The 27,620-nt window shown below is 49.6% G+C and overlaps 2 protein-coding genes across 4 annotated transcripts in view; one reads left to right on the forward strand and one right to left on the reverse strand.

Annotated features, from left to right (window-relative positions):
- The window catches only part of MEAK7 (MTOR associated protein, eak-7 homolog), a 672,801-nt gene that overhangs the window by 584,330 nt on the left and 60,851 nt on the right, over positions 1 to 27,620 (reverse strand). The gene's annotated exons all lie outside the window — the stretch shown is intronic.
- Positions 1 to 27,620, forward strand: part of KIAA0513 (KIAA0513 ortholog) — a 68,374-nt gene that overhangs the window by 5,042 nt on the left and 35,712 nt on the right. The window contains exon 1 of one of the 3 annotated variants that reach the window (XM_050773724.1): positions 26,513 to 26,653. The exons of the other annotated variants lie outside the window; for them this stretch is intronic. The gene's annotated coding sequence lies outside the window, so the exon portion shown is untranslated. Of the gene's footprint in view, positions 1 to 26,512; positions 26,654 to 27,620 lie in introns of those variants that run through there. 3 annotated transcript variants of the gene reach the window in all.

Consider the following 27,620-nt stretch of genomic DNA (forward strand, 5'->3'; position numbering starts at 1 on the left):
TGGGGTTTCACCATATTGGCCAGGCTGGTCTCGAACTCCTGACCTCAAGTGATCCTCCTGCCTCGGCCTCCCAAGTTGTGGGATGACCTCCACTCGACTAATTACATCCACAGAAACCCTATTTTCTTTTCCTTTCTTTTCTTTCTTTTTTTTTTTCTTTTTGAGACAATGTCTCACTCTGTCGCCCAGGCTGGAGTGCAGTGGTGTGATCTCGTCTCGCTGCAAGCTCCGCCTCCCAGGTTCACGCCATTCTCCTGCCTCAGCCTCCCGAGTAGCTGGGACTACAGGCGCCTGCCACCACGCCTGGCTAATTTTTTGTATTTTTAGTAGAGATGGGGTTTCACCGTGTTAGCCAGGATGATCTCAATCTCCTGACCTCGTGATCCGCCCACCTCGGCCTCCCAAAGTGCTGGGATTGCAGATGTGAACCACTGTGCCCAGCCCCACAGAGACCCTATTTTCAATTAAGTCCACAGGTTCCCTGGGTTAGGACCTCAACATATCTTTTGGGTCCAGGGTTGCAGGGGTGGGGGCGCCTAAATTCAATCCATAATGCCTTCCAGGATCAAGATGCAGTGACGTTTTAAAGGGAAAAATTGGCAGGAGGTGCTCGATTATTTTTAGGGATAATGACGGGGATGTGGACGTTTTTACGAGCAGCATTCATGATCCTTACGATTTGCGAGTCAAGTGCTGACCATTATGCTTCACCATGAAGAGGGCTAGCAATCCAGCGACCTGCCCAAGGCCATGCAGCTCCTGACAGTGAGAACCTCCTCACTTCTGATTGCAGAGCCCACAGCTTCTTTACCCCTCCCGGCAGGGACGCCACTGCTGCTTCAGGTCAGGATGCTGGGTTTCTCCGATGCACTCTGTAGGAGCCCAGAGAGATGATTCCCTTCCTTTGCGTTTTGCTACACTGGTCCTTGTAGTGGAGGAACAGCTCATGGGCGTCCAGCAGTGAAATAAATGGCGCGGCTGAATACGATGCCCTCCCACTTAGGCAATGCTTCCCAGAGGCGGTGGCGTATGTAGAAGCCTCCTCCCTTGTGTAATTTGGAAGGGCTGTTTACCAAGGCCTCCAGAGCTGTGGGCTTCTGTGTCTCAGATTTGACCAAGGATGAGCCCTCAGGGAGTTCACAGAGCAACTTTTCTCCCTTTGGGCTGGGGGTGGGGGCAGGGGTGGGGAAAGGTAGAGCAGGACTGGTGCCAGCTGACTTATCTGGTGACTGGCACCTGCAGCTGGAGATGCCTCAATTCCTGGATCTGTCACCCAGATACCCAATATGCCCCTGTCTTTATTTATTTTTATTTTTGACTAAGTAATACGTGCAGGTGGCACCAAATTCAAATGATACAGAAAGATGTCATAGTTTGTCCCTCCCTGCCCCCGCCGCTTCCCAGTTACCCTCCCCAGTGGCGTTACTGCCCATTTCTTGTGTCTCCTTCCAGAGATCTGATATCCTTTTAATGTCCCCAATTACCTTCATCCCTCTCACCCCATGGGTCATGCTCGCCATCCCTCCCCTCCTTCCTTCCTCCAACCTCGCCACAGTCCATCTGTTGTGACAGATGACTTGTTTCCCGTGTTAAGAGCTGATGAGACTAGGCGTGGTGGCTGATGCCTGAAATCCCAGCACTTTGGGAGGCTGAGGCAAGTAGATCACTGGAGGTCAGGAGTTCGAGACCAGCTTGGCCAACATGGTGAAACCCTCTCTCTTACTAAAAATACAAAAATTAACCAGGCGTGGTTATGGGTTCCTGTAAGCCCAGCTACTAAGGAGGCTGAGGCAGGAGAATCGCTTGAACACAGGAGGTGGAGGTTGCAGTAAACTGCACCATTGCACTCCAGCCTGGGTGACAAGAGGGAAACTCCATCTCCAAAAAAAAAAAAAAAAAAAAAGCTGATGGCTGTACTCCTGCCAAGGAGTTTATCTGGGGAAGGAAGGTGCTTAGCAGAAATGAGTCTGTACAGTTAAATATGGGGCAAGAGTGTGGGGAAAGTGCTTTATTTATGGAGTGGTTTTCATAGTCTTGTGCCTTAGACTTCACTGGGTAGGGTTTGCCATGTCCAGGGCGAGTACAGAGGAAGGAATGTGACGGACACAGTTTATCTTATGTGGCTGAGGTATAAAAATTGTGTGGTTGTTATTATGGCTCATATTTTTAGGGTTTCCTCTGTCCACGCCCAGCTATGTGCCCAGTACCTCATGGGGCTGTCACTTCAACCCTCACAAAAACAGTGTAATGTAGCCATGGTTACCATCCCCATTTCGCAGGTGAGAAAACTGAGGTATAGAGAGGCGGAGTAACATGCCTCCATCACACAGTGTGTAAGAGCAGTGCCAGCACGTGGGCCAGGGCAGCCCATCTCTGGGCCTGGGTTTCTTTGCCTCTCCCCTGTGCCACCTCTCCTGGCAGAGTGCAGGTCACCTTTGAGACCCCCTGTCACCAGAGACAAGTGCTCTGCAGGGCGCTGGGCCCCTAAGCCCCACCTCACACCTGTGCACCTGCCTCTGCCCCTTCCCCAGGCTGAGCCGTCAGCTACCCTGCTTCCTCTCAGCCCTCTGATTTCCACCTGGCTGTCAAAGCCCCAGGCACCAGGACATCTTCCTGGAGCCCCCGGTTCTCAGAGCAGGGCCACAGCGGTGCTGGGTCTGTCCCCCGTCCCGTGGCAGGAGCCTCTCTTGCCCTCTTCGCCGCCCGTTCCTCTCTGAGCAGGTCAGAAGTGGCTCTGCAAGTCCTGTGTTGTCCTGCTCGTTCCGTTCCCCAGGCCTAGCCCAGTGCCCAGCACAGAGCAGGTGACGAAGAAATGCTGGTGGCACAGGAAGCTGGTGGTTTAGGAAGCCCTGGTCTCCACCCAGCTCCATGGGGACCCTCCTCTCCCAGGCTGTGAAAGGAAGGCTTTGACCTCAAGTCTTCTAGTGTCAGAATCTTCTCTCACTTTGCTTACGATGTTGTTTTGTTTTTTGTTTGTTTGTTTTTAGAGATGAGATCTTGCTCAGTGGTCCAGGCTGGAGGGCAGTGGTGCAACCACCGCAGCCTCGACCTCCCAGGCTCGAGTGATCCTTCCACCTCAGCCTGCCAGGTAGCTGGGACTACAGGCATGTGCCACTATGCCTGGCTAATTTATTTTTATTTTTTATTTTTAGTAAAAATAGGATCTTGGCTGGGCGCGGTGGCTCACAGCTGTAATGCCAGCACTTTGGGAGGTCAAGGTGGGCAGATCACAAGGTTAGGAGATCGAGACCATCCTGGCTAACACGGTGAAACCCCATCTTTACTAAAAAAATACGGAAAAATTAGCCAGGCGTGGTGGCAGGCGCCTGTAGTCCCAGCTACTCGGGAGGTTGAGGCAGGAGAATGGTGTGAACCCAGGAGGCAGAGCTTGCAGTGAACCGAGATCCTGCCACTGCACTCCAGCCTGGGCAACAGAGCAAGACTCTGTCTCAAAAAAAAAAAAAAAAAAAAAAAAGAAAGAGATGGGATCTTGCTATGTTGCCTGGGCTGGTCTTGCACTTCTCGGCTCAAGCAATCCTCCCGCCCTGGCCTCCCAAAATACTGGGATTACAGGCGTGAGCCACCACAGCTGGCCTGCGTAGAGTGTTTAAACAGGCTTCTTTCCTCCTTCTTTGTTTGTTTCTTTAACAGCTTATTGAGCATGTTCTAGATATCATCACATTTTCCCATTTCAGTTGTACAATTTAGTGATTCTTAGTAGTTTTACTGAGTGGTGCAGCCTTCCTCATAATCTAATTTCAGAACATTTCCATCATCCCATCCACGAGACCCCTTTCGCATTTGCAGTCTCTGCCCCTCCTCAGTCTGGCCTCTGACAACCACTAATCCAGTTTTTGTCTCCGTGGATTCACCTGTTCTGGACATTTCGTAAACATGGAATCGTCCAGTATGTGGCCTTGTAACTAGATTCATTTTTAGTTCGTCACTGTTGTAGCATGTGTCCATGCTCTGTTCGTTTCTACTGTGGATGTTTTTAGTGATTGGTACTGGGAAAGAGTGCCGGTGCCTTCTGGCCCTCTGCACTCGTCTCCATCTGCCCTCTTGCAGAGGGAGCCTTTGATTGTGGGGTGGACGAGCAGGGAGTAGCCCTCCTGGCTGTGCTTACATATTACGCCATAGACCTTGCTTGACTGCCACAGTGTGCCTGTACTGTCCTCTTTCTGTTCCAGGATCCAGTCCAGGGCACCACACTGCATGTGGTCACACCTGCCCAGCCCCCCTCCCCTGGGACCGCTCCCACCTTTCCTTATTTAACGCACAGTTTGGTGGTCTCCGTGTAACACGGGATCGTCATAGCTCCCAGAAGGAAAGTGATGCCGCGGCAGTGTGTGTGTGAGGTCCGCCTCGCTCAGTAGGAAGAACCTGACTTGAGAAAATCCTGCTTTCATTCTTGCAGGGTTTCTGGCCTTATTCCAGAAATGTTCTCCTGCCTCTAAATATCAGAAATGAATGGCCAGGACGCATTGCTCTGTAGGAGTAGTTTCTAGCCAAGGCTGATGGGGATGGTAAATTAGAAGAAGGAAAGGAGAGAGAAGGGGATTTTTTTTTTCTCTTCATGGCTGAGTCCATGTAGGAAAGCATGTGCCTGACAGACCATCTTCTTCAGTGACATCCTTTTCTGTGCCAGGTGTGTTTGGAGACATTTTCCTGGCCTTTACATCATAGCCAGACGTGACTCACAAGCAGATGACTCAGTGGCAAAAGTGACCAATGAGCTAGGGGAAAATGAGAATCTAGGAACAGTGGAACAAATGGAAAATGCCAGAGTCAGTGCATGTGGACGGCCGCTGTGACGCTGACATCCTTGAGTTAGGGGATGTCGGGTGAACCTAGGACGCTGGGATACAAAATGGGGCCCTGAAAGGAGGGGTGGAAGCCTCATGAGGGAAGAGAACCACATTCTGAGTGAATAGTAAGTATCGAGAATGAAGTAAAAGAATGAAATGAGACCAAAGCAGTGTCCGTGTGTCACTGTCAAACCTAAGACTCCCTCCCCATAATTTTTAAAAAACTTAATTTGCAGTGGTTGGAAGGAAATAGAAAATCCGTTAATAAAGTAAAACTAGTCGATTCCCCACTCTACTCAGTGAGAGGCAGATTATGTTGAACTTCATTACACAGAACAACATCACTCCTAGAATCCCAAGGCCCAATTTGGATAATAAAAAACACTTTACGAGTCTGCTCTTGTGGAAGGAAGCGATACTCTACATAATCAGAAATTTAATGGAAGTAGAATTAACAAAGTCATCTATGCTGTGGGAAAGAAGTAGCATGTCTCACATCCTCTCTCCCTCCTCCGGGGAACCCTCCCAAGTGAGCTGGAGCGGCCAAGAGCGGAGGGGCCCCGTGAGGCTGCGCCTCCCACCTGTGGTCCTGCGTCTGTTCTTGCTAGCATGCCAGTCCGCTCTCCACACAGTGGCCAGAGTGCAGCATCTTTCCAAAATCGAGCTTATGGCATTCCCCAGGTTTAAACCCTCCAGTTGCTCCTGGGATGTATTCCCAAGTCTGTAACTTGACCTGCAAGTCCCTGCAGCCCTCCCCCCCTCAGCTCCTTCCACACCGCCTCTGTGCACCCACTGGACCACACTGCGTCGCGATGGATAGAATGGCCCAAGTCCATGCCCTTGAAGAGCACTGAGTTTGCCTCTTCCCTGGGCTGGGCCCCACGGCCTCCGGATCGTAGTGACCTCCCTGCTTTCTCAGGCTGAAGGTGCTCCTTGCTGCCAGCTACCTTCCCTAACCCAGCACAGTCCAGCAGAAATGCAAGACGTACCACATGTGTGATTTTAGATCTAGCAGCCACATTAAACAAGTAAGGGTATCTAGCAGTATAATCTATTTTTTAATTGGCCGGGTGCGGTGGCTCATGCCTGTAATCCCAGCACTTTGGGAGGCCGAGGTGGGTGGATCACTTGAGATCAGGAGTTCGAGACCAGCCTGACCAACACAGTGAAACTCTATCTCTACTAAAAAGACAAAAAGATCGCTGGGCATGGTGGTGGGCACCTGTAATCCCAGCTACTCAGGAGGCTGAGGCAGGAGAATCACTTGAACCTGGGAGGCGGAGGTTGCAGTGAGCCGAGATTGTGCCACTGCACTCCAGCCTGAGCAACAGAGCCAGACTCAGCCTCAAAAAAGAAAAAAAGAAAGAATCTCTTGTTAATAGATTCTATTATTCTATTTAACCCAATACCAATATATCCAAAATATTATTATTTCTACATGTAATCTATATAAAAATTATTAATGAGATAGTTTACATTCTCTTTTCTGCTCAAAGTCTGAAATCTGGTGTGGTGAGCAGGTCACAGCTTGAACAAGCCACATTTATGGGCTCAAGGGCCACATGTGGCCAGCAGCTACCACAGTAGGCAGCACAGCTCTGACTTGTTAGTGACATATTTTATTCATAGTACAGATGATGGCTATAATATCTTTTGCTTGCTTTTTTGCTCTCTGACTAGCACATAAGCTCCCTGAGGGCCAGGCCTTTGTCTCTTTCACCCGGAGCAATGCCTGGTGCACTGTAGATGTTCAATAATACTTGTTGACTGAGTGGACAGAGGCCAAACACAAACCCTCAATTCTCCTGCTGCTCTAGAGGCCACAGAGTAGTCAGTGCCATTGGGAGCCTATTTTAACCAGGGCCATTTAATGTCGCGAGGTTCCTTGTAACACAAAACACTGTTTTATGTAGGGACTTATGTATCATCAAAGGTCTATATGATTACTCTTTTTTATATTTTTGAGACAGGGTCTCACTGTGTTGCCCAGGCTGGAGTGCAGTTGCACGATCAGGGCTCACTGCAGCCTCAACCTCTGGGGATGAAGTGATCCTCCTGCCTCAACTTCCTGAGTACCTGGGACCATAGGCATGTGCCACCACGCCCAGCTACTTTTATTTATTTTATCTATAGATGGGGTTTCGCTGTGTTGCCCATGCTGGTCTTGAATTCCTGGGCTCAAGTGATACTCCCACCTCAGCCTCCTGTGTAAATGGGCCTACAGACATGTGCCACCATGCCCAGCTAAGTTTTGTGTTTTTTGTAGCAATGGGGTTTCGCCACGTTGGCCAGGCTGGTCTTGAACTCCTGACCTCAAGTGATCCCCCTGCCTCAGCCTCCCAAAATATTGGGATTACAGGTGTGAGCCACCACTGCTGGCATGATTACTCTTTATTGGGTTGTTTTTTTTTTTGGGTGATAGTGATACCAAAGAAAGAAAAAAAGGTTTTCTTTATTCTTTTTTTTTCTTTTTTTGAGATGGATCTCACTCTGTCACCCAGGCTGGAGTGCAGTGGCGCCATCTTGGCTCACTACACCCTCCACCTCCCGGGTTCAAGTGATTCTCCTGCCTCGGCCTCCTGAGTAGTTGGGATTACAGGCATGCGCTACCATGCCTGGCTAATTTTGTATTTGTAGTAGAGACAGGGATTCACCATGTTGGCCAGGCTAGTCTCGAACTCCTGACCTCAGGTGATTCGCCTGCCTCAGCCTCCCAAAGTGCTGGGATTACAGGCGTGAGCCGCTGTGCCCGGCCATAGGAGGGTTTTTAACAGGAAGCAAGTGCAGAGATTGAGATGCTTTGAAGCTGTTGCTTGGAGTTAATGTAGGTCAGGAGTTTCAACTGGAGACATTTGCAGTTGTGACAACCCAGGGGTGCTTCTGGCATCTAGTGGGTGGGGGCCGGGAGTGCCTCAGGCATCCTATAGTGCAAGGACAGCCCCCACCACAAGGAATGACCAGCTCAACTGTTAACGGTGCCATTGTCAAGAAACCCCATTGTTGGCTGGGCGTGGTGGCTCACACCTGTAATCCCAACTACTTGGGAGGCCGAGGTAGGAGGATCGCTTGAACCCGGGAGGCGGAGGTTGCAGTGAGCTGAGGTCACACCCCTGCACTCCAGCCTGGGTGACACAGCAAGACTCTGTCTCAAAAAAAGAAACTCCACTGCCAATCATCGCAGCTACACATTTGTTGCTGTCTTGGAATTACCTCTGGTAATGTCGGGAAGGTTTTTAACTTCAGGAAACTTGAGAGGTTCCATGCAGGCCCCATCTTTTCATTCCCTTCTCTCCGTTCAGGTTAAACCCTCCCCAATGTATCATTGCTTTTCCTAAAAGCACAGACCAAATGGGAGCCGCCTGCAGCCAAAGCGTTTGAGATGAAAGAAAATTGGCTCCACTTGTAAACTACAGATGAGAATTTTGCAGAGAAGCCATCTAGAGAAGCATGTGCCTTGAGAGCTGTGGATCAATACACTTAAAGCAGTCCTTGGAACCTATTTAGATACACTTGAAGCAAAACAGCCACAGAAACGTCTTTCTTTTCACTCACATGCAAGTAAACATCTGCCAACTCCACCATTTCCAGGCTCCTCAAAAATGCATTTGCATATTGCAAAGCAGGACTAGAGTGCAGAATGAGATGTATTTTAATTCCTGTTATATATTAAGGTCCCCTAAATAAGAATTCAGCTCCTGTTTTATTATGGGTAGAAAAGTGGTTGATTATATATGTTTCAGTTTTAGGGTTTTGGGGAATACTTCCAAATAGAAACTGAAGTTGTGCTAGACTAGGCAGTATTTTTTTAATCCTTCCCAACTCTCCAACTAGGTCGGAATCAGTCTGAATTAGCCATGTGGGGGATAGCAAACCACCTCACGCCTGTCACTTCGCGCCAACTGTTTCCTCTGTCCGGAATATCTTCCGTTGTATGACTGGCAGGCTCAGGCTTCTACCAGATTTCACCCAAAGAACGCAGCCCTTGAAAACCGCCCCAGGCAGAGTGGAGTTCTGCTCCTGGGCTCCTCCTGGCATCTGCCTCCTGGAGTCAGAGCGCGTGGCACATGGCTGTCATCTTTTCTGTGTGCATCTCTCTGGACTGTGCTTGGGAAAGGAAGGGTCATGTCCTATTCATCTTTCTTTCCTAGGATTTATCACAGTTCTAGTACTTGGTAGGGACTTAAAGATGGTTGCCAAGTGAATGGCTTGAACTCGTCAAAGTAACACCTTTTATCTCTGCTCGGGCGCTGCCTCCATCTATAAGGAAAGGAGAAGGGCAGAGAGACAGCAGCTGTCCTCGTCAGCCTCAGGTGGTGAGATTCCCAGACGTGGCACTGAGCAGAGAGGTGACAAGCCACTCAGGGGCGGGAGGGACCCTGGGTTCCCCTGGTTCTCTGTGTTTCCAGCTGGTGACACGGTAGGCGGGAAGTGGGGGTTCTAGACCCATCTGAGGAAACCGCCACTTGACTTTGGGGATACAGCTTCACCTTGTCACTTCACTCTCTGGGCTTCAGTGTCCCGCTCTTAAAACAATTCCCGGGAATCTGAGCCTTTGTCCCCTGCACTGCCCACTCCTGTCCCTTCCTTATCTGTCTGCCAAGCCCCTACCCGTTTGCCAGAAGCCTGAAGTCTCATGTAACCCTGACATCCTGGGATTTTATTTGAGTAACACAAAGTCTAGAATTAATTAGTGCATAGCTGTTTTGTTCCCACTTCTTTGCAAACATCCTTTATTGTCTTATAATTATTTTAATAACATTCAACTCTTTTCTTTTGGCAGCGAGTAACTTCTGTGAAAGCCCAGCATTTATGGGTGAAAAGTGCTAAACCCTCCTTGTTAGTCAATCCCTACTGAAGTGGGAACTAGAGAAATTCAGATGGTTTGGATGGGATATCAAATTGCTAATCACATGTGGCCTGTGTGTCTTCCACATGAGGAGACCTGTAGGTTGAGTCTTTTCCCGTGGCTCTTGGTCGAGGGAGTGTTCATCTACCCCGGTGTACTGCAGCTGTATGAAGGGTCCTTATCTATCCCCCAAATGAGCAAATACGGGACGGGGTCCTTGTCCATACCCGAAATATTGTAAGGCTGTGGACTCCCGCTCTGCCTGGGTTTATCTAGACACGTCCATCTTTGCTCTGTAGCCTTAGGCATCTGTTTAACCCTTTTAAGCCTTACAGTTTCTTCCTGGCCGGGCGCGGTGGCTCAAGCCTGTAATCCCAGCATTTTGGGAGGCCGAGACGGGCGGATCACGAGGTCAGGAGATCGAGACCATCCTGGCTAACACGGTGAAACCCCGTCTCTACTAAAAAAAACGAAAAACTAGCCGGGCGAGGTGGCGGCGCCTGTAGTCCCAGCTACTCGGGAGGCTGAGGCAGGAGAATGGCATAAACCCGGGAGGCGGAGCTTGCAGTGAGCCAAGATCGTGCCACTGCACTCCAGCCTGGGCGACAGAGCGAGACTCCGTCTCAAAAAAAAAAAAAAAAAAAAAAAAAAAAGTTTCTTCCTCCATGAAGTGGGGATAATAGTTTTAGCTCATATGTTACTGGAGAATGAAATCAGATAATTAGTGCCTGGTATGTAGGGAATATACAATAAATGTGAGTTATAGTTATTATGCCATTATCAAAAAGTAGTAAATAATGGTAATACTGAGTGTTGTGGAAAAGAACAGTCCAGCCCAGCATGGCTCCCTCCCAGCAGTGCCATGCCCAGAGGCAGCAGCAGGCAGCGGTCGGCTTGGCCTTTCTGCAGGGCGTTCGTCAGGCCACAGCGTGGCACTCAGAGGCAGGCAGGCTTCTGAGATTCCCTGAGAGGGAGGAGCAGAGACTTTTGAAATGTCTGAAAGTGCCATCCTTTTATTCAAATATAAGTTTTTAAGGAAAGAAAATTTTTAGAAAACCGTGATTGTGTATAACTTCTATAATGAGTGGGATACATATCTTTATTTATTTTTAACAACTACGAGGTTTATAAACAAGTAGTGGGAAAGATAATTCTTTACATTTGCTAATATGTCGTAACAGGCACAAACCGAAATACAATTTAGACTAGCGGTGTATAAAAATACTTTTTAAATAGTCATTTTGATAGGTACAGTGGCACTTGGAAAAACAGCTGTGTAGTTATTCCTTGTGAGGACCTCCTAAAACAACTCCATTTACTACCCCCAGCTACAGCTGAAAGCACAAACCTGGCAAGCAACTTCTCTTACCCAGGTACACACCACACACACCTGTGCACTGAAATAACCTCCAGCCCCCATCTGTGGTGCACATTGGTGAGGCATCCGTCTCAAACAGGACATGAGATGACAGTGTTTGGAGCCTGTTGCTGCTTGGTGGTTTTTTTTTTTTTTTTTTTTTGAGACAGAGTCTCACTCTGTCACCCAGGCTGGAGTGCAGTGGTACCATCTCAGCTCACTGCAACCTCTGCCTCCTGGGTTCAAGCAATTCTCATGCCACAGCCTCTTGAGTAGCTGGGACTACAGGCATGCACCACCACACCCAACTAATTTTTTGTATTTTTAGCAGGGTTGAGAGTTCACCATGTTAGCCAGGTTGGTCTTGAACTCCTGACCTCAAGTGATCCACCCACCTCAGCCTCCCAAAGTGCTGGGATTACAGGTGTAAGCCACCATGCCCAGCCAGGAAATGATGTTTAATGGATTGAAATGCCTTACTTGAGGCTGGGCGTGGTGGCACACGCCTGTAATCCCAGCAGTTTGGGAGACCAAGGCAGGCGGATCACCTGAGGTCGGGAGTTCAAGACCAGCCTGACCAACATTGAGAAACCCCATCTCTACTAAAAATACGAAATTAATCGGGCGTGGTGGTGCATGCCTGTAATCCCAGCTACTCGGGAAGCTGAGGCAGGAGAATCTTGAACCCTGGAGGCAGAGGTTGTGGTGAGCGGAGATCGCACCACTGCACTCCAGCCTGGGCAACAAAAGCGAAACTCCGTCTCAAAAAAAAAAAGAAATGCTTTACTTGAATCTTCTCGTTTGTAGACTGGCATGAACGTTTTTCCATATTTGTTTCTTAAAAACCTCAATAGGACAGAAAGAAGGAAGCCTGCCTTATCTTTTCCTTTTGTAGTCACTCATGAAGTTCTCTGTGGCTTGGGCCCTTGTCCCGTCAACAGCGAAGACACTGGGTCAGTCGTATCGGTTTGTAACTGAGGGGAGGTGAACCGGTAGTGCCCACTGCGTGTGCAGGGACTCTGGTCCCCAGGAAGGCACAGCAAGTGTCCCCTGTGTCCTCTAGGGCAGGTCACAGTGTTCAGCGAGGTGACTCAGAAATCAAGTCCCTCATAGTATCCCAGAGGGGGACACGTTGACAGTGTTTCCTTTCTTGGGGTTCGAAGTGATCCCTGCTGTCCTGGAAACATAGTCTCTGTCCATCTACCACCACAAAGTAATGCTCCTCTTTTTTTTTTTGAGACAGAGTCTCCCTCTGTCACCTGGGCTGGAGTGCAATGGTGCGATCTCAGCTCACTGCAACCTCTGCCTCCCAGGATCAGGCGGTTCTTCTGCCTCAGCCTCCTGAGTAGCTGGGACTACAGGCATGTACCACCACACCTGGCTAATTTCTGTGTTTTTTGTAGAGACGGGGTTTCACCTTGTTGGCCAGGCTAGGCTGGTCTCGAACTCCTGACCTCGTAATCCGCCTGTCTCGACCTCCCAAAGTGCTGGAATTACAGGCATGAGCCACCGTGCCCCGCCAGTAATCTTCCTCTTAAGAAGGCATCAGGCTGGGTGTGGTGGCTCACGCCTGTAATCCCAGCACTTTGGAAGGCCAAGGTGAGCGGATCATGAGGTCAGGAGATCAAGAACATCCTGGCTAACATGGTGAAACCCCGTCTCTACTAAAAATACAAAAAAATTAGCCAGGTGTGGTGGCGGGCGCCTGTGGTCCCAGCTACTCAGGAGGCTGAGGCAGGAAAATGGCAAGAACCTGGGAGATGGAGCTTGCAGTGAGCTGAGATTGCGCCACTGCACTCCAGCCCAGGCAACAGAGCGAGACTCCGTCTCAAAAAAAAAGGTAATAAATAAATAAAAACAAAATAAAAAAGAAAAGAAAGTGTCTATCCCTCATCATGTCAACAGTCTGTAGCAGTCAGATGCGTTTCTAGACATCTCTGAGCCGTGAAAGAGCAGGCGAACAGGAGGCTGGGGCTGCCGCACCTGCCTGGTTTCAGCTGATCAGGGCTGATTTCTGGCCAAGCACTCACTGTTCTTTGGGGGATCCTTATATTTAATACTTAAGCAGAGGCCCGATGACCTTGTTTGTTTGTTTGTGACAGAGTCTTGTTCTGTCACCTAGGCTGAAGTGCAGTGGCACAATCTTGGCTCACTGCAATGTCCACCTCCTGGGTTCAAGTGATTCTCCTGCCTCAGCCTCCCGAGTAGCTGGGATTACAGGCACCCACCATCATGCCCAGCTAATTTTTGTATTTTTAGTAGAGATGGGGTTTCACTATGTTGGCCAGGCTGGTCTCGAACTCCTGACCTCCAATGATCCACCTGCCTTGGCCTCCCAAAGTTCTGGATTACAGGCATGAGCTGCCACACCCGGCCCCAGTGACCTTATTTTAAGGACATGACATGGAATTCCTGGAATTGGGATTCATTTTGAAGAGTCAGTGGTCCTAAGTTGCCGCCAGGCAGGGGACCAGGTTCTGCCCCGTGCATTGGCCTCTGCTCCAGCCTGTGCGGGCTGTGTGGATGAGTGCCACCTTCTGCACCAGCAGGCACCTTGCAAGGGTTTGTGGAGCTCCAGCGAGTAGCCCACTTCCATCTGTCCATCTGGCTTGGACTTTCTGTACTTATTCTAGTCCCATGGTTGTGCTCCTGCAGGGCTAGGAAGATGATGGCAACCGATAATGTGCATCTCAAAGGGATAGCCACCCGAGGAAGGGTCACAGGAAATGTCACAGGGGGTGGGTCATGCCACAGTCCCTGGAAATGAGCCGGGACGTTGCCCTTGATTTTGCCTGCGTTCTGGCTTCGTACATTGAGGGAGTTGCTTCAGCCCTTCTCTTGGTCTCTGGCTGTCTGTTTGAGCTTTATGTAGGGAGCCGAGTAGGAGTCAACTCTTTGGGGCTGTCTCTTGTGAAGTCTTTCTTACCACATGCCGTGTCTTTCTCAGCTGTGCAGCTGCATCTTTCACTCATGGCTATTCTCTTAGCAGTTTCTTACCCTGTGCAGCTTAAAAATAAACATCTTACCTGACCTGGAGTGCTTTCTACATGCCCGTGACACCTTTCTCCTTACAGAGGATGAAGAACCATGGAAAAACTCGGGGCTCTGATATTGCGAACTCCCTAAATTCTCCCACCTCCTTTCTCACGTAAGCTGATGCTCAGCCCACCGCCAACCAGCATCAGCCCAGCGGAGGCCCGTCTGCTCTGCCTTCGTCATTTCTAGTCCCCCTCGGTTATATTTCGTGTTCCTCATTCTCACAAGGAAGAATCCCTTTCCTTCTGCAGATGGACGGCCTGTCTGTAGGCTGGTGCCATCCTTCGAGGTCTGCTGGTGACACACGCTGAGAGGGAACCCAGGTCCAGAATGTGCTTGTCAGGAAGGGCGTGCAGCCCAGGGCTCTCTTCATGTTCACTGACTCTTTCCTTTGTCATCTTCATTCTGCCATTGAGCCTGTCTAGTGGGATTTTATAATTTCAGTTACTATATGTTTAGTTCTAAGTGTTCCATTTGGTTCTCCTTTATACCTTCTATTTCTTTCCTGAGACTTTTGATCATTCCCTTTATGTCAAGAATACCCCTCCTTACTTCTTGGAGGGTTTTTTTTTTTTTGAGATGGAGTCTCGCTCTGTTGCCCAGGCCGGAGTGCAGTGGCGCGATCTCGGCTCACTGCAAACTCTGCCTCTCAGGTTCACGTCATTTTCCTGCCTCAGCCTCCCCAGCAGCTGGGACTACAGGCGGCCACCACCACGCCCGGCTAATTTTTTGTATTTTTAGTAGAGATGGGGTTTCACCGTGTTAGGATGGTCTCGATCTCCTGACCTCGTGAGCCACCCGCCTCAGCCTCCCAAAGTGCTGGGATTACAGGCTTGAGCCACCGTGCCCAGCCAGGTTTTTTTTTATAATAGCTGCTGTGAAGTCTGTCAGCTAATTCCAATGTCTCTGTTAGCTCAGATGAGCTGTTGATCATCTTTTCCCATGCTAGTTGAGGATATTCAACCTCTTTGTATGCTGAATTGTTCTTGATTGGTCCTGAACATTCTGGATTATTCCTGAACATTCTGGATTGGTCCTAAACATTCTGGATTGGTCCTGAATTTTACGTTAGGACACTATGGTTCTTGATTCAGGCCTCTGGAAAGTTGTTGGTGCCTTGGTTTTAGCAGGCACTCTACCAGCTTGGGCTCAGGTTCTCAGTCCCTACCATTCTGCTGTGGGTTTTGGTGCCGTTTTCCAAGCCTTTGCCCACTCTTCAGATCTGTCCACTGTGTAGCACTCCATGGCCTGCGTGGGCCCTGGGCATGCTCCGTCCTGACCTTCAGTGCTCAGGGTCTGTGCTCGAGGGCTCTGTTTACTTATGCCTCGCTCAGGGCTGAGCCCAGGAGCTCGTAACAACTTGATGGGGTTGTTTTCCCCAGCTCCTCCCTCTCTGCAGTCTCCCGAGCACTTTCCTGTTTCCTGGGCCTCCTGTCTTCACCCCTTCAGCCAGGAGGCAGGGCTTCAGCTATCAGCTGTGCCACATTCTCCCGTGACCGAGCTTACTTTTGTGGCCAAGCAAGAAGAGGACACAGAGAAGAAAGCCAGCAGGTTTTTCACTCATTTTGGACCACCGCTCCTCCAGTTGGGAAGGAAGGTTCCCTCCCTCAGAGCTTCAGACACCTGCCGGCTAAGCCCTCTGCTGGTGCTATCACTGTTGCCACCACTGCCGCTGTGGAATTTCCTGGGGACCAGGGCACCAGAGAGACAGGGAGAAAGGAAAAAAGCCAGGGATCTGGCCCACTGTCTCAGAACCAGGTGACCCCTTTCCTGTTGTTAGAGGCTTATCCTGGAGCCCCCGGCACCCTCTTGCTCGCTTCTGGGTATCGGGTTGTATTTAGTCCAGGCTGGGGATACCAGGGTCAGGGACATGGTAGACTCACCGCAACCTTGGTGGCACTTCAAATTCTGGTCTTCAACCCCCTTCTGCCTGCTGCTGGTCAATTCTCAGAGGCATCAGTAGCTCCTCTGTGTGCCTGTCTAGCCTTTTAGCCACGTTCAGTGGGCAGGGCAGGGTGGCGGGGGTGGCGCTTACTCCCTGTGGAGTAACCATAAGGAAACCAGAACCATAAGGAAACCAGAAGATGTGTTTTAAAGGCCTTAAACAGAAAAATCTGGATGAAACAAAGAAATGAGGAAGTCAGGAATAAAGTAAAGGGTGAATGATTAGGTGAGAGTGAGCAGAAGCGCCTGATATGCAGGATCCTGTGGGCCTCTGGAGCCCATTCCCTCATGCCCTCACCCATCTTTCCATGTGCGCCTTGCAGAGGGAGGAGGGAAGCCCTCCGCACCCACCCCACCTTCCAGGTTGAGACGAAGGCTTCGACCGTCAGCACATGAGCCTATGCTTTCCACGGGGAGTGTCAGAAAGGTATGGATGGAGACATGGAAAGGGGTTTCTAAGAGTCAAGAGTCTTTAATCCATGATATCAAGTGTCTGTGTCCAGGTAGTCACCCACGTGCAGAGCCTCATGCTGCACAATTGGATCTGGACTTGAAAAAGAATTTAGCGTCTCAAAGCAGATCTCTCTCTCTCTCTTTCCCCCCTCTTTTTCTCAAAAAACAAAGCTTTTATATGATTCTTGCTTTGTTGAAAGACTTTCTCAAGCTGGATGTGCTGGCTCACACCTGTAATCCCAGCGCTTTGGCGGGCTGAGGTGGGAGGGTAGCTTGAGTCCAGGAGCTCAAGGCTGCGGTGAGCCAAGATTGTGCCACTGCACCCTAGCCTGGGTGACAGAGTGAGACTCTGTCTCTAAATTATACTAGTGATGATAATAATACTAATCAAATATTGTTAAATATGTGTCAACCAGATAAGGGAGGATTTCAGAAGACCACAAACGACCTGTAGAAAACAGTGGAACACAATAACAGTCTTCTGATTTCTCCGCATTGAGGGGCAGGTTTTGGGTTGGCCACAGCCCAGAAGGCGGTGGGTAGTGTGGGGGAAGTGAAGAAAGCCTCAGCAAAGGTGCAGGGTGTGTGTGAGAGGGAGAGGGAGGGAAAAGCGGCCTGATGAGGGCAGAAGTTCTTTCTTGAAGACACCAACACCGAGTACTTCTGTGAGGTTGCTTTGCCCGGTGGCCATGTCCCCTCTGTCCTTGCTCCTTGCAGAACTGCGTGGGCAGCTTCGAGCAGCTCCAGATTGCAGAGCGCCTTGGGCCCCAGCCAGAGATGGCAGGTGTCGTGGGTAGGTGGGGACAGACACTAGTGGCTCTTGAACAGAGGGCTCACTGTGGCCCGCCAGGCCATCCCTGGATCCAGGAGGATTTGCCCAGTCTTTCCTCCCACAGAGGCACAGATGTCCTCGGTGCACAGCTGTTAGCTTTGGCCCTTCATGGGGCCAGTGGGAGCTGAGCACCAAGCCCAAAGAGAATAGAGGTTGGTTCCGTTCCACCCTCACCTACCTTGGGTTCTGATATGGTTTGGATCCGTGTCCCCACCAAATCTCCTGTGGAATTGTAATCTCCAGTGTCGGAGATGGGAGGTGATTGGATCATGAGGGCAAATTTCTCATGCATGGTTTAGTGCCATCTCTCTTGGCACTGTCCTCGAGATAGTGAGTTCTCATGAGATCTGGTTGTTTAAAAGCGTGTGGCAGGCCGGGCACGGTGGCTCATGCCTGTAATCCTAGCACTTTGGGAGGCCGAGGCAGGAGGATCATGAGGTCAGGAAATCGAGACCATCTTGGCTAACACGGTGAAACCCTGTCTCTACTGAAAATACAAAAAAATTAGCCAGCGTGGTGGTGGGCGCCTGTAGTCCCAGCTACTCGGGAGGCTGAGGTAGGAGAATGGCATGAACTCAGGAGGCGGAGGTTGCAGTGAGCCGAGATCGTGCCACTGCACTCTAGCCTGGGTGACAGATCGAGATGCCATCTCAAAAAAAAAAAAAGGGGGGGGGTGTGGCACCTCCCCTCATTCTCTCTCTTGCTCCAGTTCCTGCAACGTAGGACGTGACTGCTTCCTCTTTACCTTTCGCTGTGTTCATAAGTTTCCTGAGGCATTCCCAGAAACCAAGCAGATGCCAGCATGATGCTTCCTGCACAGCCTGTAGAGCCAATTACAACCTTTTTCTCTATAAATTACCTAGTCTCCGTCTTTATAGCCATGCAAGAATGGCCTCATTCACATTCATGAGGCCCAAGTCCTGCATCTCTTAGGGAGCCTCTCCCAGTTCAGTAATTATGTGCCGCCGTCTCCGTGCCAAGGGGTTGGGGCAATATTCATTTATTTTGCCAAATTATGCAAAAGTGGAAGGCCCAGTCAGTCTCTGTCCAAATTGAATTCAGCTGTCCCGGAGTTGGCCGCTGTGTCCTTTTATGAAAGAAGTGCAGCCCGTCACCTGGGGAGGGCACGCCTTGCGCTGGATTCTAACACACAGTTGTAGTGGAACCAACTCAGTCAATGGTGATAGCTGATGGTAGACAACCCATCACCCCAGGCTGTCTCAGTGCCTGAAACTGGAGCGCCCAGCTCTCGACTCAGGAATTACCTAGGACCAATTAAACAATGACTAAAGTGCAAAGTGTACATCTGCATGCTTGTGTGCGGTGACTTGAGTTGGGACTTAGGACAACTTTGAAAAAACAAGAAATTTCAAAGACTCTGGAGGAGCTATTGATTGATTGATTGATATTTATTTATTTTTTTGAGACGGACTCTTGTTCTGTCACCCAGGCTGGAGTGCAGTGGCGCAATCTCGGCTCACTGCAACCTCCACCTCCCGGGTTCAAGCCATTCTCCTGCCTCAGCCTCCCAAGTAGCAGGGATGACAGGCACCTGCCACCATGTCCAGCTAATTTTTGTATTTTTAGTAGAGATGGTTTCACCATGTTGGTCAGGCTGGTCTTGAACTCCTAACCTCAAATCCCCCTGCCTCGACTTCCCGAAGTGCTAGGATTATAGGCGTGAGCCGCCGTGCCCAGCCGAGCTGTTGATTTATAGCCATGGTATTTCTTTCCTTCCCTCCCCAATCCCCTGGGGGCTGACTCACCCCTTGTTTTCAGCAGTGTGATGGAGTGGGGTTTGTTGTGGAGCCTTGTGCATTGTTGCTGAGTCAAGGAAGGCAGAAACAGTAGACTGTGTCTCCGTGTCATGGGGAATATATCCCCTGCACTGCCTGCCATGTGCCCAGCACTTAGCACAGAGCCTGCCCTTCACAGGCATTTACAAATGGACCCAGTGGGCCAGGTGCACTGGTTCATGCCTGTAATCCCAGCACTTCAGGAGGCCAAGGCAGCAGGATCACTTGAGCCCAGGTATTTGAGACCAGCCTGGGTAACACAGTAAGATCCCATCTCTACAAAAAATGTATTAAAAAATTAGCTGGGCATTAGGTGCAGCTACTTGGGAGGCTGAGGTGGGAGGATCACTTGAGCCCAGGAATTTGAGGTTAACATTGAGCTATGGTTGCACCACTGCACTCCAGCCTGGGCGGCAGAGTGAGACCCTGTCTTAAAAAAAAAAAAAAAAGAAGAAAAAAGAAAGGACCCAGTTGAAGCCATAGTTTTGTGAGGTCATCTTCGTGGAGAACTTAATGCATTTCATTCTCCCACTGGGTTGGGGAACCAACAGATGGACCCTTATCTCTTTTTTTCTGTGAACTGTGAACCAAATTTAGATGTTTTCCTCTTCCCGGAGGTCATAAAATAGGACCTATCTTTGGATATAACCATTATGACAGTTTTACTGGAGAAGAACCGCATTAAGCTTTGTAAAATGTTATCTCAGAAGGGAAATGGCAAGAAACCCTAGAGGTCCAGTGGCCTCTCCCAGTTAATAACCTGCTAACAAGCAGACATCCCCATTCCCCTTCCCGCTGCCCTCAAAAGGAGACCCCAAAGGACTGTTCCGGTTGGTGGTGGCTCCACCTTGCTGGACCTCCACTGCAGGCTCAGCTCTCCTTCTGAGCCACATAGAACCGTACTGTCTAGTTCCTCATACGCAGCGACTCACACACATTTAAAGACCACCGTCTTGTCTCACATGTTACTTACCCCCATGGTAATTTTTTTTTTTTTTTTTTTTGAGACAGAGTTTCGCTCTGTCCCCCAGGCTGGAGTGCAGTAGTGGCGCGGTCTTGGCTCACTGCAAGCTCCGCCTCCCAGGTTCACGCCATTCTCCTGCCTCAGCCTGCTGAGTAGCTGGGACTATAGGCACCCACCACCATGCCCAGCTAATTTTTTATTTTTTGTATTTTTAGTAGAGATGGGGTTTCACCGTGTTAGCCAGGATGGTCTCGATCTCCTGACTTGGTGATCAACCCACCTCTGCCTCCCAAAGTGCTGGGATTACAGGCGTGAGCCGCTGCATCCAACCCTGCCATGGTAAATTTCAACCTTTTCACCCTTGCTCGGGTGATATGATTATTAGACTCCCTAACAATGCTGGCGGGGTTTGTTTGGAATTTCTTTGGATGGCGTTGGTAGCTCTCACCTTTTCCCTCTCATCATTTTTTTTTTTTGAGAGGCAGGGTCTTGCTTGTTGCCCAGGCTGGTCCCGAACTCCTGGGCTCAAGTGACCCTCTAGCCTCAGCCTCCTAAAGTGCTGGGATTACAGGCATGAGCCGTTGTGCCTGGCCTCCTTTCATGATTTTTTAAGTCTCACAAGCACTTATTAAATTAAAATGCCTTTGCAAGGTTCTTATCCTTTCTAAAACGATGCATTAACCTGGTGCAGTGGTTCACACCTGTAACCCCAGCACTTTGGGAGGCCGAGGCGGGTGGATCACCTGAGGTCAGGAGTTCACGACCAGCCTGCTCAGCATGGTGAAACCCTGTCTCTACTAAAAATACAAAAATTGGCCAGGCATGATGGCTCATGCCTGTAATCCCAGCACTTTGGGAGGCCAAGGCGGGGAGATCACAAGGTCAAGAGATCGAGGCCGTCCTGGCCAACATGGTGAAACCCCATCTCTACTAAAAATACAAAAATTAGCTGGGAGTGGTGGTGCACACCTGTAGTTCCAGCTACTCAGGAAGCTGAGGAAGGAGAATCGCTTGAACCCTGGAGGCAAAGGTTGCAGCGAGCCGAGATCACGCCACTGCACTTCAGCCTGGTGACAGAGCAAGTAAGGCTCTGTCTCAAACAACAACAACAACGACAACAACAACAAAGCTAGCCAGGCCTGATGTCAGGCGCCTGTAATCCCAGCTACTCTGGAGGCTGAGGCACGAGAATTGCTTGAACCCGGGAGGCAGAGGTTGCAGTGAGCCAAGATCGTGCCGTTGCACTCCAGCCTGGGCAACAAGAGCGAAACCCTGTCTCCAATCAATCAATTAATCAATCGATGCATCCTAATGGGTTTCTTTGGTCTTAAGTTTTGAGGAAACAATGAATATAGATTCTTGGACATGGCTAACCACAGTATTGCTATGGAAAGTTGATCATTTCTCCTGAGGCATGGAATTGAACAGAATGTTCCAGGAGCAGTCTGACCAGCAGAAGCAGAATGACTGGCATCATCACTGTGGTTTGGGGGCAGGTGCTTTTGTCCATGCATCTGAAGGTCGGTTCAGAGTTTGTTGTTTTCATTCATTCCACACACGTTGACTCCTAGCAAGCGAGCCGTCAAGCAGTGAGCTGCCTCTCAGTATCGTGCTTGTGTAACTTCGGATCAAATTTCTATTTTTATTTATTTATTTTTTTGAGACAGTCTCGCTCTGTCACCCAGGCTGGATTGCAGTGGCACAATCTCGTCTCACTGCAACCTCCTCCCAGGTTCAAGCGATTCTCTTGCCTCAGCCTCCCAAGTAGCTGGGATTACAGGTGCCCACCACCACGCCCAGCTAATTTTTGTAGTTTTTAATAGAAACAGGGTTTCACCATGTTGGCCAGGCTGGTCTTGAACTCCTGACCTCAGGTGATCCACCACCTCAGCCTCCCAAAGTGCTGGGATTACAGGCGTGAGCCACCATGCCCAACCTGGATCAAATTTTTAGATAACCTCGCTAGTCATTTATGAGTTATTGGCAGGCAGACACCATGTTGTTTCTACATCATGCCTGATACATGGAAGGTACTCAGCAAACGCCCAATGAATGGATGAATTTCCCAGCCAGAGGTGTCTTTTAGACCCAGCGCATTGCTGCAGTCTGCCAAAATCCTTTTGAGTCTCGATTGTGTCATTCTCTAAGTTAACTATATCTTTTGGTTTTATGTTCCCCACATTCTCTATCAGCATGATGTTTGCGTTCATATCTGAATAATTAATAAGGTGTAAGGATAGGCCTGGACTAGAGTTTGCCCCATGAGGGATGGAGACAGCTTTCCAAGTTGACTCTCTAGATAAGGCCGCTCAGCTATCATGTTTTATCAGACTTAACAACTCATCAGTTCTAAGATTCATCTTTATTTTATACATTACTAAGAAAGATTGCTTGAGCCCAGGAGTTCAGAATCAGCCCAGGCAATATAGTGGGAACTTGTCACTACAAAAAAAATTTTAAGGCCAGGCGTAGTGGCTCACGCCTGTAATCCCAGCACTTTGGGAGGCTGAGGAGGGCAGATCACGAGGTCAAAAGATTGAGACCAGCCTGGCCAACATGGTGAAAACCCGTCTCTACTAAAAACACAAAAATTAGCTGGGCATGGTGGCGTGCGCCTGTAATCCCAGCTACTCAGGAGGCTGAAGCAGGAGAATCACTTGAACCCGGGAGGCGGAGGTTACAGTGAACTAAGATCATGCCACTGCACTTCAGCCTGGTGACAGAGCAAGAATCCATCTCAAAAAAATAAAAATTTAAAATTAGCTGAGTGTGGTGATGTGTGCTTGTAGTCCCAGCTACTCAGGAGGTCGAGTTGGGAGGATCATTTGAGCCCAGGAGGTAGAGGTTGCGGTGAGCTGTGATCGTGCCACTGTACTCCAGCCTGGGTAACAGTGAGACTCTGTCTCAAAAATAAGATTAAACACTGCCATTTAAACTGTTACACGTTTTCTTATCATTTAGAATTTTTATTCTATCCTTATTGAAAGAATGTCTTTAGAATTACTTAGACATAGATTGTTATGTGTCACCTTGGTCCATAATAAAAAAAAAAATAAGCAAAATAAAGTGGTTAAAATACTTCGAAAGCTTCTTCACATTCAAAGACCCATATTTCTGAAGTTATCTCAGCGCCGTTGAAATCTGTGTTTCTTTTTTTCTTTCTTTCTTTCTTTTTTTTTTTTTTTGTTGTTGTTGTCGAGATGGAGTCTCGCTCTGTTGCCCAGGCTGGAGTGCAGTGGCCACAGTCTCGGCTCACTGCAACCTCCACCTCCCAAGTTCAAGCAGTTCTCTGCCTCAGCCTCCTGAGTAACTGGGATTGCAGGTGCGCACCACCACGCCTGGCTGATTTTTGTATTTTTAGTAGAGATGAGACCTTACCGTGTTGGCCAAGCTGGTCTCAAACTCTTGACCTCAAATGATTCACCCTCCTTGGCCTTCCAGAGTGCTGGGATTACAGGCGTGAGCCACTGCGCCCAGCCAAAATCCATGTTTCTGTACAGTATGATCCTGTCACCAGCAATGTGCCCTTCCCAGAGTGTACCATCCGTTTACCTTTTGGGGAGGCCAAAAGGGGATGGCAATGTTCTACATCCTGGCGCGGGTGGTGGCTGCATGTACATATTCACTTTGTGAGGGTTCATTGAACGGCATCATTATGATTTATGTATTTTTTGTATTTTATTTCATTTTATTTTTGAGGCAGGGTCTCTCTCTGTTACAGAGACTTGCGTGCAGTGGTGCAATCTCGGTTTACTGCAACCTCTGATTCCTGGGCTCAAGCAATCCTCCCACCTCAGCCTCCCGAGTAGCTGGGACTACAGGTGTGTGGCACCACGCCCAGCTAATTTAGTTAATTTTTTTGTAGAGACAGAGTCTCGCTATGTGCCCAGGCTGGTCTCAAACTCCTGGACTGAAGTGAGCCTCCCGCCTTGGCCTCTCAAAGTGCTGGGATTACAGGTATGAGCCACTGCCCCCCAGCCTTTTTATTTATTTATTTATTTTATTTTATTTTATTTTGATTGCTTAAAAATAGAAAAGGAATGTCCACTCTTGTCTCTAGACAGTACCATGATGGGCTAGTTGAAACAGTGATAAGACACAGCTGATTTCAGATATCTTAAAGTGCAAAAGGAAATAAGATGCATTTAGGGTAATGAAATACAGTATTTTTAAATACATCTAATTACACATTGCTTAGGCCATGTTTTTCTGCCTCATCTTCAAAGACAGAAAGTGAAAGCAAAGTCCCTCACTAAAGCTCAGTGTGCTATTCTACAGGACAGGACACTCTCCCTGATCTCTGAGACTGTAACAAACACACACAAACAACAGCAGGGCTTAGTCTGGCACCAGTTCCTGACCTCAGCCCTCACCACTTCCCCTTCGTAGTGCTTGCAGAGCGTCGTGTTAGTAACCTCTTTCTAGATGCCTGCCTGACATGGATATCTTACTTAATCTGTTGCACAGAATCTACCACCTTCTCCTTTTGAAATGAGGTTTACATTTACCCTTCTTCTCACCTCTCCCCCAGCCTGTTATCTTGGTTTTCTCAGAGATGAGAAATCGTGATTCAGAGAGTTTCTCTGTGAAGCCTTGAGTTGTAATTCATCAGTGTGACAGCCAATTGCTCGGAGCCAGCCTCCCAACAAGCGTGGGCTCTCGGGCCCACTCAAACCTCTAAGCTGGTGCTTGGGTGGTGCTGCGGGGCAATCTGTGCTTTTTCTTTCCCTCCCGTCTCTCCCCTAGTCCCCTTTCTGGCCTTGCCAGTGCTGCAGTTCAGCCCTTCTCTGCACTCTAAATGGTTCTGTGCTTTGTTTGTGCCTCTGGTTCAGCCCAGACTCCTCTGGAAGCCACAGCCAGCAGTTTCTCCTTTCCACATGACAAGCGTGTGCCAGCAGGCACCTTGAACTCAGGATAGCTGGGAGTCAGTTGTGATGGACGGCATGAGGGTCTGCAGTGGGGATCCAGCATCCCGGACATGGATCCTAAACTGTTGTAGGACCCATGCCTTCCTAAGCCACCCACCCGTTGCTCCTCCTAATCAGCGTGGTGTTAGAAAATCACGCTTTCCGAGGACCCTTCTCCACACTGCCACGAGAAGTCTTTCAAACGCCCTGGAAGTTAGGTTCAGGGCAAGCCAGTCAGTAAGTTCCCTGTCGTGCCACACTGCAGCGGTAGCTCTTTCCGTTCCACAGAACATCAGCCATAGAGAGCCAGGGCAGCTTCACAGCCCACCCCATGGGAAATGCCTGACTTTCCCCGTGTGGGTCCCTCTCCAGGAAAGCCTCCGTTCCCGGCTCCACTTAAAACCTGCCAGCCTTCCAAGACACAGTTCCCCAAGTCTTCCCTGATAATCTCCTTGCCATTGGGTGTGCTCTTGCATTCCTCTGAGCCCCGCTCACCGAGAGCCCTTTGTTCACTGGTTACGGTGCTGGCCCCCTCTGCTCGGCTGCCCAATTATTTAGATGCTTGTCTTTTTTTTTTTTTTTTTTTTGAGGTGGGGTCTCAGTCTGTCACCCAGGTTGGAGTGCAGTGGCGTGATCATAGCTCACTGTAGCCTTGAACTTCTGGGGTCAAGGGATCCTCATGCCTCAGCCTCTCGGACAGCTGAGACTATAGGTGCATGCCACCATGCTCAGCTAATTATTTTAAAAATATTTTAAGAGTCAAGGTCTGTCTTTGTTGCCCACACTGGTCATGAACTCCTGGCTTCAAGCGATCCTCCTGCCTCAGCCTCCCAGAGTGCTGGGATTACAGGAAAGAGCCGCTGCGCCCAGCCGAGATACTTGTCTTATTCTTCCCACTAGGTGTACAGTGTCTGAAGATTGAGTCTGTCAATTGCTCATTTGCACAGCGCCCTCTACACGGCACCTCCACAGAAAGCGTGTTTATTTGCCAGTCAGCGGAACTGTTGACTGGGTTTTTCTCTGCCTCCTGGGTTATATTGTAAACCCACTGCGGTCAGGAATTGTGCCGTGTACACTTTCATGCAGCCGAGAAGAATGGCATAGGGTCCGGGCTGATGCATTTTATTGATCAAAAGACCAGTAAATGATCCTATAGTTTTTTCTCCTTTCAGTTATAAAATAAATCGGCAGCAGGGCATTTTCCTGACAGTCTTCCTTAAACTGCTCCTCCCGGTCGGGCGCGGTGGCTCAAGCCTGCAATCCCAGCACTCTGGGAGGCCGAGACAGGCGGATCACGAGGTCAGGAGATCGAGACCATCCTGGCTAACATGGTGAAACCCCGTCTCTACTAAAAAAATACAAAAAAACTAGCCGGGCGTGGTGGTGGGCGCCTTTGGTCCCAGCTACTCGGGAGGCTGAGGCAGGAGAATGGCGTGAACCCGGGAGGCGGAGCTTGCAGGGAGCCGAGATCCGGCCCCTGCACTCCAGCCTGGGCGACAGAACGAGACTCCATCTCAAAAAAAAAAAAAAAAACCCAAAAAACTGCTCCTCCTCCATCACCAGGTGTACAGGGCGGCAGGAGGAAGTGTGTGGTGTGATTGGGACGCCAGTGGCTGGACTCAGCAGCTGACCTTGCAGACTGAGGCAGGTGTGGAGGAAGGAGCAGTTCAGATGCAGCCCCTTTGGGTGGAGCTCACCTTTGCTGGCACTGTGAGTTTTTAACTAAAACACATTGACTGAGCATCTCTTATGGGCCTAGCCCTGTTCCAGTCCTGGGAATACTGCAGTGAAGAAAACACACACGACTCCTGACTCCCAGGGAACTTGCGTTGGAGGAGTATTGTCCTGAGATCTTCAGTCCTGGGCCACAAGGAGGGACAGTCAGCCAGAGCGTAGCCCGTATGCCAGTGCCTGGTTTAGAGGATCTCCATTGGAGAGGCTGCCTCTGTTTTTTTTCTCTCTCTCTTTTTACCTTTCCTATGGTGCTGAGGGCTGCCTCTTTCAAGCCAGTACCCTGTGAGTAGGTCATTCTGTGTGGGACCTGGTTTGTCTGCACACGGCTTGGTGTGGGCTGGAGCTGCCCCCACTGCCCTCCTCATGGGTGACCCCAACATTTTCGTCTTCACTGGGCAGTGCTCCCCACAGGAGTAGCCCCTGCAGATGGCTAAGATGCTGCTGCTGTCTGTGTCTGAGGGAATAAAGCCAGGCTCTTATGTTCACAGCAGAATGACAGTTCTCCCTCCCTCCCTGGTGACTACAGCACATGGATGCTATTTTGGGTATCAAATCAGAACCTTGGCACTTCAGGCCCTCTTCAGAGAATTCAAGCATGAATGGTCTGTGGTCCGACACTTGTCAAAAGCCCTACTGAGGCGTCTGGCATTGGAGGAGAGGCACCGTCATGGGCACGTTCACTGTCATGCCTCATGTGTCAGGGAGCTCTTCTCTTCACCTAGTAGCAAGATCCAGCCAGACAAATACCTGCACCAAATCGATTTCATGTATGCCTTCAGATTTTTTGAGAGTCATTTAAAGAAATGCCTGTTTTGGCCAGGCACGTTGGCTCATGCCTATAATTCCAGCACTTTGGGAGACCGAAGCAGGTGGATTCCTGAGGTCAGGAGTTCGAGACCAGCCTGATCAACACGGAGAAACCCCATCTCTACTAAAAATACGA

The sequence above is a fragment of the Macaca thibetana genome, chromosome 20, assembly GCF_024542745.1.
Source record: "Macaca thibetana thibetana isolate TM-01 chromosome 20, ASM2454274v1, whole genome shotgun sequence".
In the NCBI taxonomy this organism is placed as follows: domain Eukaryota; kingdom Metazoa; phylum Chordata; class Mammalia; order Primates; family Cercopithecidae; genus Macaca; species Macaca thibetana.